Source organism: Osmia lignaria, chromosome 8, assembly GCF_051020975.1.
Source record: "Osmia lignaria lignaria isolate PbOS001 chromosome 8, iyOsmLign1, whole genome shotgun sequence".
Lineage (NCBI taxonomy): Eukaryota > Metazoa > Arthropoda > Insecta > Hymenoptera > Megachilidae > Osmia > Osmia lignaria.
This window is the reverse complement of record NC_135039.1, coordinates 6,032,631-6,049,012: the sequence shown is the minus strand read 5'-3', so window position 1 is coordinate 6,049,012 and position 16,382 is coordinate 6,032,631. Positions and strand designations below refer to the sequence as shown.

The 16,382-nt window shown below is 42.2% G+C and overlaps 1 protein-coding gene across 27 annotated transcripts in view; it reads left to right on the top strand.

Annotated features, from left to right (window-relative positions):
- Nucleotides 1-16,382, top strand: part of LOC117611402 (uncharacterized) — a 171,212-nt gene that overhangs the window by 56,683 nt on the left and 98,147 nt on the right. For 9 of the 27 annotated variants that reach the window (XR_013062489.1, XR_013062475.1, XR_013062476.1 and 6 more), the window contains one exon: nt 91-16,382. The exons of 16 other annotated variants lie outside the window; for them this stretch is intronic. The gene's annotated coding sequence lies outside the window, so the exon portion shown is untranslated. Of the gene's footprint in view, nt 1-65 lie in introns of all 27 variants that reach the window. 2 more of the 27 variants (XR_013062482.1, XR_013062477.1) reach the window with 2 other exon arrangements.

The following is a 16,382-nucleotide window of genomic DNA, read 5'->3' as shown; positions in this document are numbered from 1 at the left end:
GCGAGCCAGCCATCCGTATGGATCTCACTTCCTTCCTGGACATTCTTCTGGATGATCGGGGTCAGTGTCTTGGCATCCTTTTTTTCGCAGATCTCAATGCGCAGGTTACCATCTTTATCGATCATCCCGATAACCCAGGTGTTCTCATTCTCGCTCCTCCGGCATCGATTGTAATTGCACCTGCGAATTTGAGCCTGATCCACCTGGACAATTTTTCCTGGGTCTCCTATCTTGCCGTCAGCCTGCTCCAGATCGGATGCGTTGTCTAGGATCTTCTCCCGGATCAGTGGGCCACAGTTTGTAATCCTGGTACATCCGATTCCGGTCCGAACATGCAGGCTTCCCAAAGGTCCAGGTTGGCGTAACAGTGGGCGAGCATCAAGACTTTTCCAGGTGAGAGTCTAATGTCCTCAAGGATGGATCCTTTGGTTACAGTGCGCCATCCTTTGTCCCGGCACTTGAGGCAATACCAAGCGAGTCTCGAGTGCTTCTCGCGCAAAACGCATGGTTTCCGGTGTCCTCGGCAGGTGTAGCTGTTGCGCAAGATTCCAACTTCCATGCACCACAAAAGGCATTTCTGGGTGTCATCCAAATTGGCTTCACGGAAGAGGCGGGCTTGGCTCCAGGTGCCAGTGAGATCCTTGGGCGAGGGAATGTCCATTGATCCGGTCCAAAAATGACACTTTAATACGATGGTCAACAATAATGCTCTAATAATGTATCCTAAACAGCACCACAATAAAGATTTATCGTTCGGAGCAGGATTGCTGGTACGGTCCTCAGAAAACGCTGAGACGACGTCCTCAAACACCAGAATCGGGGGAAAAACCCCAGAATTCAGGGATTTCTCTGTCTCCGGAACCGGAAGTTTCCGCACGTCAAAAATATGCGCATTCGATTCGTCTTGATCTCCTTACACTATATACCAAATATGGTCCAGATCGGAGTGTGTCCGTAAATGAAAGTACACCGATTTTTATATTCTATGGTTAATTCATCTACTTTTTTTTGACGATGGGACCAAAACTTCCGCTAGATTTCTGCATGCACAAAAATACATGTGGTATCAGTGTTCCAGCCATTGTTATGGTATACTGTGCAGTGTATGTACCAGGTATGTAAATATGAAATCGGAATTTTTGTATAGAAAATACACGCTTATTGTATGAAGATGATAAAAAATATTTTATTCGAAGTATTGGTCATCGCTATTTATACATCTTTCCCATCTCTCTGACAATTTGTGGATGCCACGCCAATAAAACTGTTCCTCTTTTGAGGCAAACCAGTCATCGAGCCATTTTCGTACATTTTCGTAAGATGTGAAGCGCTGCTCAGGAAGTGCGTGTCCCATCGATGCAAATAAGTGAAAATCAGATAGAGCCAAGTCTGAGGAGTAAGCCTCATGCGGAAGTATTTTCCAACTAAACGCCTTAATCGTTTCCTTGACCAGTTTTGCTGTGTGTGATGGTGCGTTATCATGAAGCAAAATCACTTTGTGTTGCCTTTTTTGATATTCTGGTCGTTTCTCACATAAAGCTTGATTCAAATCAATCATTTGCTGTCGGTAGCGTTCCGTATTAACGGTTTCGCCAGGTTTTAGCAGCTCATAATAGATCACACTCTTCTGATCCCACCAGACACAGAGCATTGTCTTGCGTTCATACCGATTTGGCCTTGCAGTCGATGTCGGTGGTTCTCCTGGAGTTACCCATGATCTTTTATGCTTAGGATTCTCGAAATATATCCACTTTTCATCGCCAGTCACAATTCGATGGAGAAATGACTTTCTTTTGTACCTGGCGAGCAGCATTTCGCAAGTGGTTTTTCGGTTTTCCTGCTGTCTTTGGTTCAATTCATGTGGAACCCACTTTCCCATCTTCTGGATCTTTCCCATACTGTTGTTGTGTTTCAGCGTCATCTTCATCCAGCAATGCTTGCAATTCGTTGTCTTCGAATTTTTTCGGTGGTCTTCCACGTTCTTTGTTTCTCACATCAAAATCGCCAGTTCTGAATTTTTTAAACCACGCAAAGCACTGTGATTTACCAAGAGCATGTTCACCGTAAGCTTCGACAAGCATTCGATGCGATTCTGCAGCAGTTTTCTTCAAATGATAGCAGAAAATTAATGCTGTCCGCAAATCGTTGTTTCCAGGTACAAAACTCGACATGTTCAACACTATTAAAAACTATATTGTTGTGTGAAACTTGTATTGTTGTTGGTTGAAAATCTCTATCAGATGTCAAAACAAACGAATGTCGTCAATAATGCGGTTTGAAGTTAACTACATCGACAGCTAGCACCATGTATAGGCAAATTCCGGTTTCATATTTACAGACCTGGTATGGGTGGTTTTCGTAATGTTTTTTCTATTGACGAGAACTACTTTCCCCCCTTTTGTCGTTAATGTCCTTTCAAAAGTTGACTGATACTGACATGCTGATTGATCTGTGTTAATGATATATCTTGGGTTAAATTGTGGAGCTATAAATTTAATCATTTTCCGAAACTTCTCGGCAGCCTGTATTATTTCGTCTAATTTTGCAGTTTCTTTCGAAGAAACATACCTGGTAATTTTTCGTTGGCGAATAATATGTTTCCTTTTAAAATATGACGCCCATCGGTAAGAAGCTTTAAATTCAAAATCATTTGATTCATATTGGCGAGCTCTTGCCAAAGCCCACTGTTGAATCTGACGTGTAGTTACCTGTTGGAAGTTTTCACGAGCCTCTTTAAAACGATCGTACGTTCATTCAGCTATAGCGTGGTATTTGTCCCATAACTGTTTTGGTTTCTCAACCGTCGAATTTTCTAATTTTTCTAACCGCTCGTACATTCCTGATCACCGTGGCCACCGTTTTCTTTGTCTTGGAACTTTCTCCTCTAATCTTGTCTGTTATCTTTTCTAATTCGCGTCTCATCTCTTCTATAACCAGATTTGACTCACTTGCAAGCCCTCCAAACTCCCGTATTTAATGCTGTAACTAAAATTAGTGTTACGCCTCACTACCAGGATCGCTGGTGTCGCTACAAACACATATAAATGATATCGGTGAGGTACACACACAAGCACATGGTCCCTATATACGTGTGCATGGTCGTACTTATTCAAAACTTAGAAAAATAAAAATAAAGGAAAGGAAAAAATTACAACAGTATATAAATAGTAATGGAAATATATTCAATGTTTGTTGCAATAAATGTGTGTATATATATATAATATAAAAATAATATAAAAAATAGAATTATAAATAATATAAAAAACAGAATTATGCAATAAATGACACATTTTGCTCGCAGATTACATTATAATACATACAATACAAAACATATATATCACGATAGGAAGAGGAAGGAGGCGATTTCTCGTGCAGAAGTGAGCTAGAAATGTAGGATGACAATCTTTCATTCAAGAGTGCGCTCTCAGGAAAAATGACTACGAAGCTTCGTCAAGCACGTATGCATCTGAAAAGGCAAAAGGGGAATTCGGTTGAACAGCGTTCCTCGCATTTGTAAACAGTGTCATAATTAATGTTGCAAATTATGACATTGTTTACAAATGCGAGGAAAACCGTTCACCCGACTCCCCTTTCCGTTCAGGGGCACACGCGGTTGACGAAACTTCGTAATCAGTTTACCTGAGAGTGCAGTCAAGAATGAGGGATTGTCATCCCATATTTCTGACTCACTTCTGCACGAAAAATCGCCACCGTCCTGCTGGTATCGTGATTTTCATGACATTTTCATCACATACATACACTGCATTCCTCACACACACTGTATACATTACACATATTCCATAAATTGCACACATTCCATACATTGCACACATTCCATACGTTGCACACATTACAATAATATTACATTACTTACTTCCTACTTATATGAAGAGCTCGTGTTATAAGTGGATCCGAAGACGCAGGCTCCTCGGATCCATTTATAACATGATTTACTCTTTCTATATAATTCTTGACATCATATATAATACATTGATGTATCACATATGTTATCAAAGAATTGCCATGTTCGAAGCATGTCAATTTAAAATTCACATGCTCCGAAATGCATAATTTTAGAGTCGCAATAAGGTTCGGAGCGCTATATGTGGCATATTAGCGAGGCAAATAGATACTACCTGCGTTATTAATGATCTACACGCAGCATGCATCGATGAACCTTGAGAAACATTGATTTCAAAAACTAATGCCAAACAAAATTTGCAGGTGGTGTTCTTCTTCAGAACACCCCGTGAAACATACTGAACCACTGTTAATACAGTCGATTCAAAAGCTGCCGAAACATTGTAATTTAGAAAAATAGTAGAATTGTCGATCATCGATGCAGCTGGAGTAGGTGACCAATATTTTTTCAGACTAATTAAAAAGTTTGCGGATTCTTCAGATTCGCAGTTAGTATCCGTACTTACCAACTGCGAATAGGAATTTAAGAGCAATGTCCTATAATACCCGTGAAAGGCAATACACGTTGGATTAGTATTTCGCGTACCATGCTGTCTAATCTGACCGAAAAAATTTTCTAAGGCATCTTGGTTAAAATTGCGACCGATAAAGTGAGAAAATCCAAGATTGCCTAGAAGTTTTGTCAAAAATTTAAAATTTTGTAACGTTCTAATCCAATTGCATACTACCAGTGGACGCTCTTTATCCGCAAACTTTCTTTTAATAAATTTCATACTTCGAAAAACATTAATGCCTACATTCCAGATATTGGGTCTTTCGCAGTTCATATCTACTACCGGAAGAGGACGACTACTGTTGATACTGTCGAAAATATCATTCATAAAATGAATGAATCGAGCAGTGTCAACACCTTCTAATGGCATTTCTCGCGTACCGCACACACTCTTAAGTTTATTGCAACTCATGAGTGTCATTACGGACCCAACCTATTGACTAAAAACCTGCACCCAATACTTCACCTTCATTTTTCTAATTTTATCAACTACTACATGCTTTGCAGAAAGCTTCTTCAGAACTCGGTCCTGAGAAGAAGCATTACTGCTATCAATAAAATATAAATCCTTCACGTGTGACCATTTAGCCACACGTGGAAGATTATCCGCTAAATTGAATTGCAAATCTTTAGTCAAAAGATTGTTCCGCATGCACTTTAATAGGTGCGGAGGATCGAGGAGAGGCACGATTTCCTTTTCATGAATTATAATTGGAATGGATTCGACTGCTGAAAGATAGATTACTCTTCGAATAATCTATTAGGCATTGTATTGCCTTACAATTCGTGCTGCCTTGGTTACAAACTGAGGCTACAACTACAATCCCGGCCTGACATGCACGGCGAACTAATTCTTTAAACATCCTAACGATGATCTCCGCGGAAGAACTACCTCTACAAAAAGTATATGCGACAGGTTGCTTCCAAGGTCGCACTTCGTCTATGCCTTTCAACATCCACACCATGGCATGATCCGCGATATCTAAAGAACGCGAAAAACCGGAGTCTACAAATCCTTCAACTATGTCCATTGAAGGATTTTAGACCAGTGACGGCGGTAATTTAATTTCGTCGAAAAGCAGAATAGTGTATCTGCTTTTCACGGTTGGAAAGGACTCGGACCGCTCTTCGAGTTCACGGAATACGTTGTCGCAAATTCCAGCTCTTACTGGAATGTGCGACAATAATTTCCGAAGCGTTTCGATACTTGGCAAAAGAAATAATTTTGACAAATATCGAAACGCTTTTGGGCTTTGCTTATAAATACTTAAAGCTAGTATCTTTTCCTCTTCCGTGAAGCGTCATCTGTAGATGGGTTTTCCCTCGTTGCGTATCTGGGCGGAAATCATCGCGTGCAGGGGTGTAGGCAAGTTTTCCAAAACTTGGCATACACCTACTTGCACGAGATGCTCTATCTTCTTGATGCGGTCCTTCGTTGCCATCTGCCACCGCTTGCACTGCCGCGCTGCCTTCAATACCGCTGCCACGGCGCTGTAGACTCGTTGCTGCAGGGGTTTCTCCACAATGTTGTCCTTCAGCATCTTCAGTATATTACCTGCAGAAGGAAACATACAGTATAATTACTCTGTGAAAGATATATAAAGTTATATAAAGTAGTATATAGTTTGCATGTGTATTACTGCCATGTATATCGTATACACAGTGTAATTTACACATGCAAACGAATAATATCGACTGAAGGTTGTAACGGGGTCGGTCGGTTTGGTGCGCACGGCGTTGCGCACCGCGGCAGTTTTCCCCGTGCCAGGGTTCGCATGGGAACAGGTCGGTAAATAACGAGTCGGTGTTAGTAGAAAAATAAAGTATTTATTCAGAAAGAAGTGGGGTTCCTAGCGGCGGCTACCCACGCCGGTTGGTCGGGCGGTGCTCTCCTGCCTCGGGAGCTACAATCAAAATGTCGTCTGGTGGTTAGACGCGTGGAGCCAATCTTAAGCCTAATGTACAGGACTTATGAACTACGGTCGGAACCCGGTCCGTCACAGAAAGTACGCGGCCTTAATTCTAGCGCAGGTCGTAGCCATCGCTACGCGGTCTTACAACTAACGGCGCGATGTCGGAGCGCGGAGTGAAAGCGCTGAACGGAGCGCGAACGCAAACAAACGCAAACGTACGCAAACGCAAGAGAGGTCGAGTCGGGATGGGATTGGCCCGGTTGGGCCGACGGTATTTATTCAATCGCGCTGCGGTGTTTCGCGCTGCGGTGGAGTTGCTGCCCGCTTGCCTCACGCGGCTCGTCTTCTCGTACGCCGAGGTAGAACCGAACAGCGAACGAGTCGACGACCAATCCTGGCCAGCCTGGGTAGCGCCGCGAAGCTGAACGGAATCGGCTGCCAAAGGCAGAATGCGGTGCCGAGTAAGGTAGCGTTCGGAATCCCTGCGGAAGCACCGGCAAAGATTATGAACGCGTACTAGCTTGGTCATCCCGGGTCAACCACGGGATTGACGAAGCTAGGCGCCTATGGCCGCTGTACCTATGGGAGCTGCCAGGTCGTAGCGTAGTGCAATGCTACGGCCCGTTGGCCAGAGATCTCTTCGCCAGGTCAGCCATGGCGTCGAGAGCTCTGGTGCTCCGGTCCGGACCTCCGAGGAGGTCCCCTCGGGGCCGAAGCCCTGTGGGAAGAAATGAATTTCTTCCACTCCTGTGGGCTTAGGGTGAGCGGGTTGTGCTCTGCTTACAGTGGCGAGCATATAAATAGGGAAATTGGTCCGTCAATACATATTACATTGTTTTACAGTTGCAGTTATTATGTTTGTTTTTCTCTTTGCACATATGAAGAGTATAATCCTTAAGCTCACTGTGGCATAAAGTTTCGATAATTAACTCAGTTTAATTGTCAGTAAAAAAAATACGGAACCTAAAATAAGGAAATATTTGGGGAGCATATAAATAGGGAAATATAGATTTATGTATTAAGTGTATTGTGTTTTACAATGTAATCGATATGAACAACAGGTTGGTAATTATTGAGATTAGGTTACACCTCACCGATTTTGATGAAATTTAAATATGTTGTAAAACTCAACATTTTGAACAACCTTTTCCTATACAGATAACCGCCGCTCGGCCTTAGTTTTCGAGATATTTTCAAAAAACTGCTGCTACTACTACAATGACTTCTACGTATACCTATGCATGTGCGGCGGCGTATGCGTCACCATCGGACCGCCGCACAGTGGGACAAAACTGCTTTTGGCGATCAATATTCGATTTTCGTGAATTCGAAAATTGAAAAACTAATTACATACATCGATAGAGAATAAACTGTAGTTTATCGTAGTGTAATCCGTTTTTTCATATTTGCTTTCGTTTTGCTGTGGTTTGCACTCAAAGTCAGTAGAAATTTGTCAAAACGAAACGCTGATGATATTATCCGTAACTTCAATGTACGATTCTAATAACTTTTACTCGGAAAGATAAAATTCAAATGAATTACAAAGTTTACTAGATTAGTATAGATTCTATTCAGTGCATAAAATAAGTTAAAATGTTAACAACTTTTTAAATAATAGGATCTGATTGAAACGAAATAAATTTAACTAAAATCTCAACTTTGCGCTTGATTTAAAAAAAATGTGCACATTTGTGCAGGGTGTGATTATTACTGTAGTAAAGAGTGAACCTTCCTCTATCAGAATCAGAAAAAAACGGCTGCCTCAATCTGCCACTGCTCAAAAAAATGGCGATTGAAATAAATTACACCCATCTTGGCCGCAGCGCACGATGATGGAAAAGCAGTACCAGATACGATTATTAACCAGTTAACTGCATTCAACATGTATATTCGTCATCTAAAACTTTATTTCGGCCTTGCAATATGCCATAATAAATTTTCATAATTGTTGAAACTATTTTCACGAATGATTTGGTATAGATCATAATAAATATAAATAAATATATTATAATAACACATGTCTTGTCATTTTTTAATTATTATATCCGTTTTCATTATAGTTATTAACAGTTTTAAGTCAAATTTTTGTTAAATAACATAAACTATGTCTAACAAGTGAAGCATATTGAACGCGTTACAGTTTATACGTAATATCTTGACACCCTGTAGTTCAATATGATTTATATTAATACAACTTAAGTATTATAATGTAGGTAAAAACTTCCCAAAATTTCATTAAAATATTTCCAATAGAACCGAAGTTACAGAATTTTGATCGCCAAAAGCAGTTTTGTCCCACTGCGCGCCGTCAAGCCGGAAAATTTATTAAATATTTGTGGGTTCGGAGATACGCTAGTCCCATACGGGCCCTTTCATCAGATCGCTAATATAATAGGATTTATGAAGGAGGCTAATAAAGGTTATGTCAAAGAGAATTAGATTTGATTAAAATGAATCAAATGGTATATTATAAAATAAAAATGTTAAAATATAATGGAATACATATAATATTGAAAGGTATAAAATATATAAAATATTGAAATGTGAAGAGTATATAAAATATTGAAATATTATGAAGTATATAAAATATTGAAATATAATAATAATATATAGGTTGTGACCCTCTTCGGGGGTTCACTCTTTACACTGTTCTGCTCGCACTTTACTTTACAATATTCTTTCTCAAACGTTGGGCGCCAGCCACTCGCTGTGGCGATCAAGATCAAAAAAGGAAAAAGGGGGGTGATTGTGGGTGTCTTACAGGGGATGGGTCTCGGGGCACTTACGTCCGTACAATGCTTCGCGGGGGAGTACGCAAGGAGGATTATCGTGGGCAGGGAAGTCTCTAGGGTCGGAAGAGGGGTTCGCGGGAAAGTTCGTCTACGTTACGCGAATGAGGAAATAGCTGTGGTTGGGAAATCAAAAGGGGGAAAAGCGGAAAAGGGGGAGTCGTCTCTACGTCGAACAATGCGCGGGCGGAGAAAATAGCCGTTGCCTCGATCTCGCAATTACAATAGGTACGTTAAGGGACTCACCCAAAACTTCTCTCACTCTCTCGCTCACAATCTGTCTCGTTTCCAAAATCGCTCTCTCTAAATCCGTACTCTCGCTTAGCCTAGGGCTCAATGACGGTTCGCCGTCGCTGCTGCGACGACGAAACCGTCGCGGGATGGTTTGGGGAGGGGATGGGACTAGGAAGGGGGCCTCTTCCGTCAACGGGATAGATCGATTATCGATCTTCGATACACCGGTGCTCGGGGTCGATGGGGCTGGCGGATATCCCGCGATGACGGGTGGGTTGAGGTCTTCGGGCTCGGCGACAGATGGCTCCGGGTGGACGTTTGCATGGTCCGGGCAACTTTGGCTCTTTCCTCGGAGTCCCACGTTGCTCCGTTTCCTCGGAGGACGGTTAGGAGTCTGTCGCCGGCCTCGTAGCTCCTGCTGTGGGTGTTCCTTGTTCGTCTTCTTTTGCCTCCATCGGCCCGACACCGGTGAACAGGGGGAAAGGGTTAGGTGAGGGAAGGGTTACGGGTGGTTTTGAGGTGGAGGTGTAACGTGCGGGAAAGCGCAGCGATTGTAACGGGGGGGCACGGGTGTCACCACGTTACAAGGTGTAAAATATTAAAATATAATGAGATATAATAATGCGATTAAATATAAGATAACGCAGATTTAGCTCGCGTACAATTTAGATTTGAGACACACAATTATTGGCCGGAAATAGACAAATACATGTGATGAAATACAATTTAGAATTAGGAATTTCCAATTGAAGAAGACTCTTACAATCAAAATTGACTACTGGAAAGTCCTTGGCAAAACGTTCATAAAACGACCGGAAGAGTAATGGAAACGACTCACCGGATTATGTGGAAAAACTCCTATTGCTGCTATTTCTCTGCCGACTGGTTTCTGGAGGAAGGAGAGTAGAGCACACACCCTGAAGTTGCACCGTTCGAAGTTTTTAACACTCGGACTATTTCAAATTTAAATCTACGTTATTATTAATGTAAACTACAATAAAAAACACAATTTAAAATAAAACAATATAGAATATGTTGGTAATAGGATTTAAATAACATCAATTGTCTAATAATGGTGTATATATTGTGACCCTCTTGGGGGTTCACTCTGCGGTACAAAATCTATAATCACGTTGGGCGCCAGCCACTCGCTGTGGCGATCGAATCAAAAGGGAAAGGGGTAATTGCGGGTGCTTACAGGGGATGGGACTCGTGGCACTTACGTCCTTACAACAATTCGCGGGGGAGTACGCAAGGCGGACCGTTTCGGGTCGGGAGAGATCTCAGGGTAGGGAAAGGTTCCAGGAAGTTCGTACACGTTACGCGTAGGAGGATTCGTAGACGGGACTGACAGGGGATGGACTAAGGCGTTTCGCAACGTAATAGCGGAGCGTCAAACGATACGCGATCGCGAATGTACGCCGGCGAAGATTGCCGTTGCCAGAACTCATACTTTACAATCGTGGTACTTAAGGGGACTCACCGTACGGTGCACTCCGCACTCTCGCCAACACCCTCTCACAAATCGCTTTACTTTTTTGCACCTCACTTCTACCCGACTCTCGCTCGCTCACCAAAATCTCTCTCTACATATTACGCTTTCTATAGCCTAGGGCTCAATGACGGTTCGCCGTCGCGGGATGGTTTTGGGGAGGGGATGGGACTAGGAAGGGGGCCTCTTCCGGCAACGGGATAGATCGATTATCGATTGTCGATCTGCCGGTGATCGGGGTCGATGGGGCTGACGGATTTCCTGCGGCGACGGGTGGGCTGAGGTCTTCGGGCTCGGCGACAGATGGCTCCGGGTGGGCCTTTGCAAACTTCTGGGCATCTTCGTCCAATTTTCCGAAGTCCCGCGTTGCTCCTTTCTTTTGGAAGGGTTGAAGGTCTGTCGCCGGTCTCGTAGCTCTTTCTAGAAAATCTTTCTTCCCACAAAAATCTCACGACAAGTGTTACCTTTTTCGAGAAAAGTTAAATTAATGTAAGAGAATCATATAATTTAGGTACTTAATGGATGTATAACTTCGAGATAATAAAACTGAGTTTACAGTAAATAAAAAAACCATTTCAGGATCAAAATAAAGAGTATTTAATACCTTCAGTTGAATGATCCATTAGAAGTTACTTTATTTATTCTTAAATTCAATAATTTGACGCTGAAAACGTTTCGATATAACGAGGGACATAAGGTAAACAGACTGTGTCCATGGAAACCTGTTTTCTGTATGGTCAGCGCTTTATTTTGTTTAATAAAACGAAAAAGAGTACATATAAAGACTCTAGAGTACATTCATATTACAGATTATCAGAAAAGAAAATACTGATTTTTATGATTTTTTCCATTAAGCGACGCACTGTGCGCCGCTTATCTACTGTTTTCACAAACACATCGCGGCGGTCGAAAAGCCATAGATATAACGCGTGACCTTTTTAACACGGTATTGACAGTTTATATTTGTTTAATCTATAGATACATATTGCCTCCGAAAAAATTCAAAATCTAAAAGCATCGACACCCCTTCCTCATAAATTATAACTTAACCTAACTTAATTATCCTATTTACATATTTACACAGTTATGCATCCTCCATCAACAGAATAATTAGGTGAGGTTAGGTTAGATTATATTTTATGGAGCAGGTGTGTGAGGCTCCGCCTACGCCTTTAAAAATCCAATGTCTGCTATTCGTCCCGAAAAATTTGTACTACCGACTATAAGTATGGTTTCAAAACATTTACCCGTTATATCTATGGCGTTTTGACCGCCGCCATGTGTTTGTGGAAACAGTAGATAAGCGGCGGTCCGTTGCTGACTCATACGCCGCCGTAGATGCATAGGTATACGTAGAATTCATTGTAGTAGTAGCAGCAGGTTTTCGAAAATATCTCGAAAACTAAGGCCGAGCGGCAGTTATATGTATAGGAAAAAGTTAAAAATGTTGAGTTTTGAAACATATTTAAATTTCATCAAAATCGGTGAGGTGTAACCTAATCTCAATAATTACCAACAGGTTTAACATAGGTAACTAATACTTCGTTAGGTCACCTTTCTTTTTGATGACTTCAGCACAGCGACGAGGCATAGAATCAATAAGTCGAATGCAACGATCGATTGAAATATTATTCCAAGCATCTTCGATTATTTTGTATAAATTGTTTACATTTGAAGGTTTTGTCATTTTAATTTCTTTATCCACGTCATTCCAAAGATGCTCGATTGGATTTAAATCGAGCGACTGTGATGCCCAACGCATAACATTAACATTATGTTCTTCCAAAAATCGCTTTGCCTTTCGGGACGTGTATTTGGGATCGTTATCAGCCTGCAACATCCACTCTTCCGGCATATTTTCTTGAGTGAAAGGGATTAAATGTCTGTCCAAGATGTCAACATAGAGATGCTGGTCCATAATACCATTAATATGGCAAATTGGACCAGGACCGTTTTATAGTCATACCAGCCCAAACCATTACAGAACCTCCTCTTCCTTTAACGGTCGACTTCAAGCATTTTATATCAAATTTTTCACCTACTCGCCGTCTTACGTAACATCTTCCATTTGATCCAAAGCAATTGAATTTGGATTCATCAGTGAAGATGACTTTGGCTCATTGTTACCTTGTCCAGAGAAGATGCTCTTTAGCAAACGCTAATCTTGCCTTTGGTTTCGCTTGCTTATGAAAGGTTTTTAAGTGCGACACGACCTCTTTGTCCAAATTCAATTAAACGTCGCCGAACAGTATGGACACTAATCTGTGTACCCATTGCTGTTGAAATTTCGCGACGAATGTCGACTGCAGTTCAAGATCGGTCGGCTTCTGAAAGACGATGTATTGTTCCGTTGAATTGTGGCGTTGTTTTTCGTGGTCTTTCACTGCGTATTTTGTTATTAATACTCTTATTCACTTTGATATGCTTCAGTGCCTGATGGACAGCATTAATTGAAATTTTAAGACGCTCAGAAATTGCACGAAGTGTTAATTTCTCATTTCAAAGACAGTGAATTTCTGCACGCTTTGTCGCCGTAATGTTTTCCACGACCCATTTCTATGTGTAACATCTCAGCGGTACCCCAATTTAAGAATCAGTCGTAAGGGTCGATAAATGTCTAGTCGGTAAGTCAGTCGGTAAGCTAGATTATCGATAAATTATCAACGTGCGACCATATGTGCGCCAGCGCAACCCCGATGATATCGTGGTGGGGTGAGAATCTAGAGTAGGGGTGCTTGAGAGACACGTGATGGGGAATTCCAGAAGACGAAAGAAATTCTATATAGAAAAAAAAATGCTATGTCAGCAAAATCTGACTATAAATAGAGGCGTGCCACGCGGAGAAAATCAGTTTGGTTTCGACCATGCTCAGCTCGACTTCTACTTCGGTCGAGTGCAGCTACCACTCTAGTAATAGAGGAATGGCTACGGTTGCTCAGCGCTGAACCACTTAGGTAGGGATATAGCGACAGAGTAACCCGTGCCAAATTAAATTCCTTACAGCGATAAGTACAAGTTTCTACAGATCTACAGGCCTTCTACTCATGGTGCGCAACGCGTTCACTACATGCGGGTTTAGAGTCACCTATCAAGTGTAAAGAGCTAGCGAGGAGCGGAGCTCCTTGATCTCGGCCTATACTACACATAGCTCTGGCTTGCCCAGAAACCGATTGCGACCTGTAGAATGGTCCGTTCACATCTGAGGGAATACGAGTTGCTGTCGTTGATAATTTCCGATACTTAGTGTAGTTGGTCATTATTCAGAGTGTTGGCTGTACCTATCGTCAGAGCCGCGTACTATTTTTTAATTACTAATTACTAATCATATATCTTTCATTGTATTTTCTAATCTAGGGCGTACTTATTATAATTTCTTACTGTATTCCACATTCTAGCCCGCACTTATTGTTATACCAGCATTATTATTTTATATTATATTGAGGAGAAGCACATTCAGTTATTAGATATTTACTTACTTGAATAAATCTTTAGTCTAGCACATTAATGTTTGGATTTTACTCCTCAACCGCACACCACACGAACCTATAATCCCTAATTCATTCATACGAGTCGCCTTCTTGGGGAACCGCTCTCCCTATACGTCGGTGCAGTGACGTACTTATCTCTGGGTCGTTACATATGTATAAACAGTCATATTATTAACTACATTTTTCAACTACCACGTCTATCTGCACTTTATAATTACATAAACTTACCGAAATATACTCTGGAAATGAAAAATTCAGTTTTCCCTATTTAGATGCTCGTTAAGAATGTTACCACTAATAAGACTTGAGCTCTACTGACTGCTTGTAAACAAAGGAACACGCAATGTTTTGGTACTACATTGTAGCTTAGACTACGAATAACTAAAGCTCAAAGAGTGACAAGGAAATACAGTTAGAAACACGAAATTATATCGTGTTAAGTACTGATGGACCTATTTCCCTATTTATATGCTCGCCACTGTACATATATACAAGTATAACTGAAAACTTACATTCTTCTTCTTCTTTTGGTATTTCCATCCGGGTGTCTTGCTGCTCTATTTTAATAGAGGCAGCATCTGACATTGTGTAATAAATATTTTCATTAACAATTATCTACTGTGACCCGCAATTGCGTAGACGCATTCTATAATTTACAAGGTCTAGTTTTTTCACAATGATAAAAATTCGTTGGGCGCCAGCCGCTCGCTGTGGCAAATAAAGGAAAAGGAAAATCGGGGATCTTCAGGGGTCGGGTACGCGGCTCAATCGGGGTCTACCGTAACAATCACTACGCGGGGGAGTTCGCAAGGAGGATCGTCGAGGGAAGGGAAATCTCAGGACGGTGGGTGTGCAGAAAGGTTCGTGTGCGTTACGCGATCGAGGGAAATGGTTCAAGGGAATCTTCAAGGGGAGGAACGGGTTATCGCGGGCGCGAGTCACGGAATTACAATGCGCGGACGCGGACATTGCCGTTACCAGACTCAAACCTTTACAATTGTAACATCGGAAGGACTCACCAACACGTCGTGCACGGTTCATACACACTTCACAATGGCCACTCGATACCGCTTTGAAACTCTCTGTTAATACTCTTAAAATCGCTTTCCTAATCGCTCTCTAAATTGCTCTGTTAGAATAATTTTGAAGAAGTACCCTCGATCAAGGTTCTGGGGTAAGTGCCATGCCGTTCCTCATGGTCCTCCTACCAGAAGATGCAAGATCTTCCCCACTCCGTGGCCAGATCCTTCTAGATCAACCTTATCTTTTTACACGTGCCATGCAGCACCATGACTTCGGGTCATCGGCCACACGCGCGTTCCTTCGAGAATCGGCGATCGAACTCTCTATCGCCGTTCCATAAACAAAACATCCGCGACTCTTAAAATTCGTCGCACCTCAAGTATCAACCACCGCCGGCCCAAGTCCGATGACAGACATATGGCTCGGGGTATCGATAGTCTAAAGAATCCTAAGAAATCCTTGAAACTCAGGTCAAAGCCCAAAATGCATTGACCCTGACACGTGTCAACCCTTGAACACGTGCTGACGCTAACAGCTCTATATGACGTCGTAACGCTAATTGCCATTGCAAGGAATCTTTGGGAAGGGGTTGGGGTTGAATTGGGACATCTTCCGGATCTAGGATTGATCTGTTATCGATCGGCCAATAATCGGGATCGATGGGGCTGATGGAGACTCGACGGGGCTGGCTGCGGGCTGTGTGGTCTTCGGGCTCGGCGATAGATGGCTCCATTCGGCTGCCTTTCCGCCGTTGTTGGGCTAATGGACCTTTGTCGCGGGTCCCGCGTTGCCCCCTTTCTTGGAAGGGGTGGTGGTGCTGTCGCCGGCCTCGAAGTTCCTCTTTATGGTGGCAGCTTACTGGGGGTCCTTCCGTCGCACAGTGGTTCAAACTAGCCGTTTTGCGGAAAAAATATTGGATAGCATCAACATGACGGCTTCAATTTGCGTCAAAATCGGTATGTCGATGTA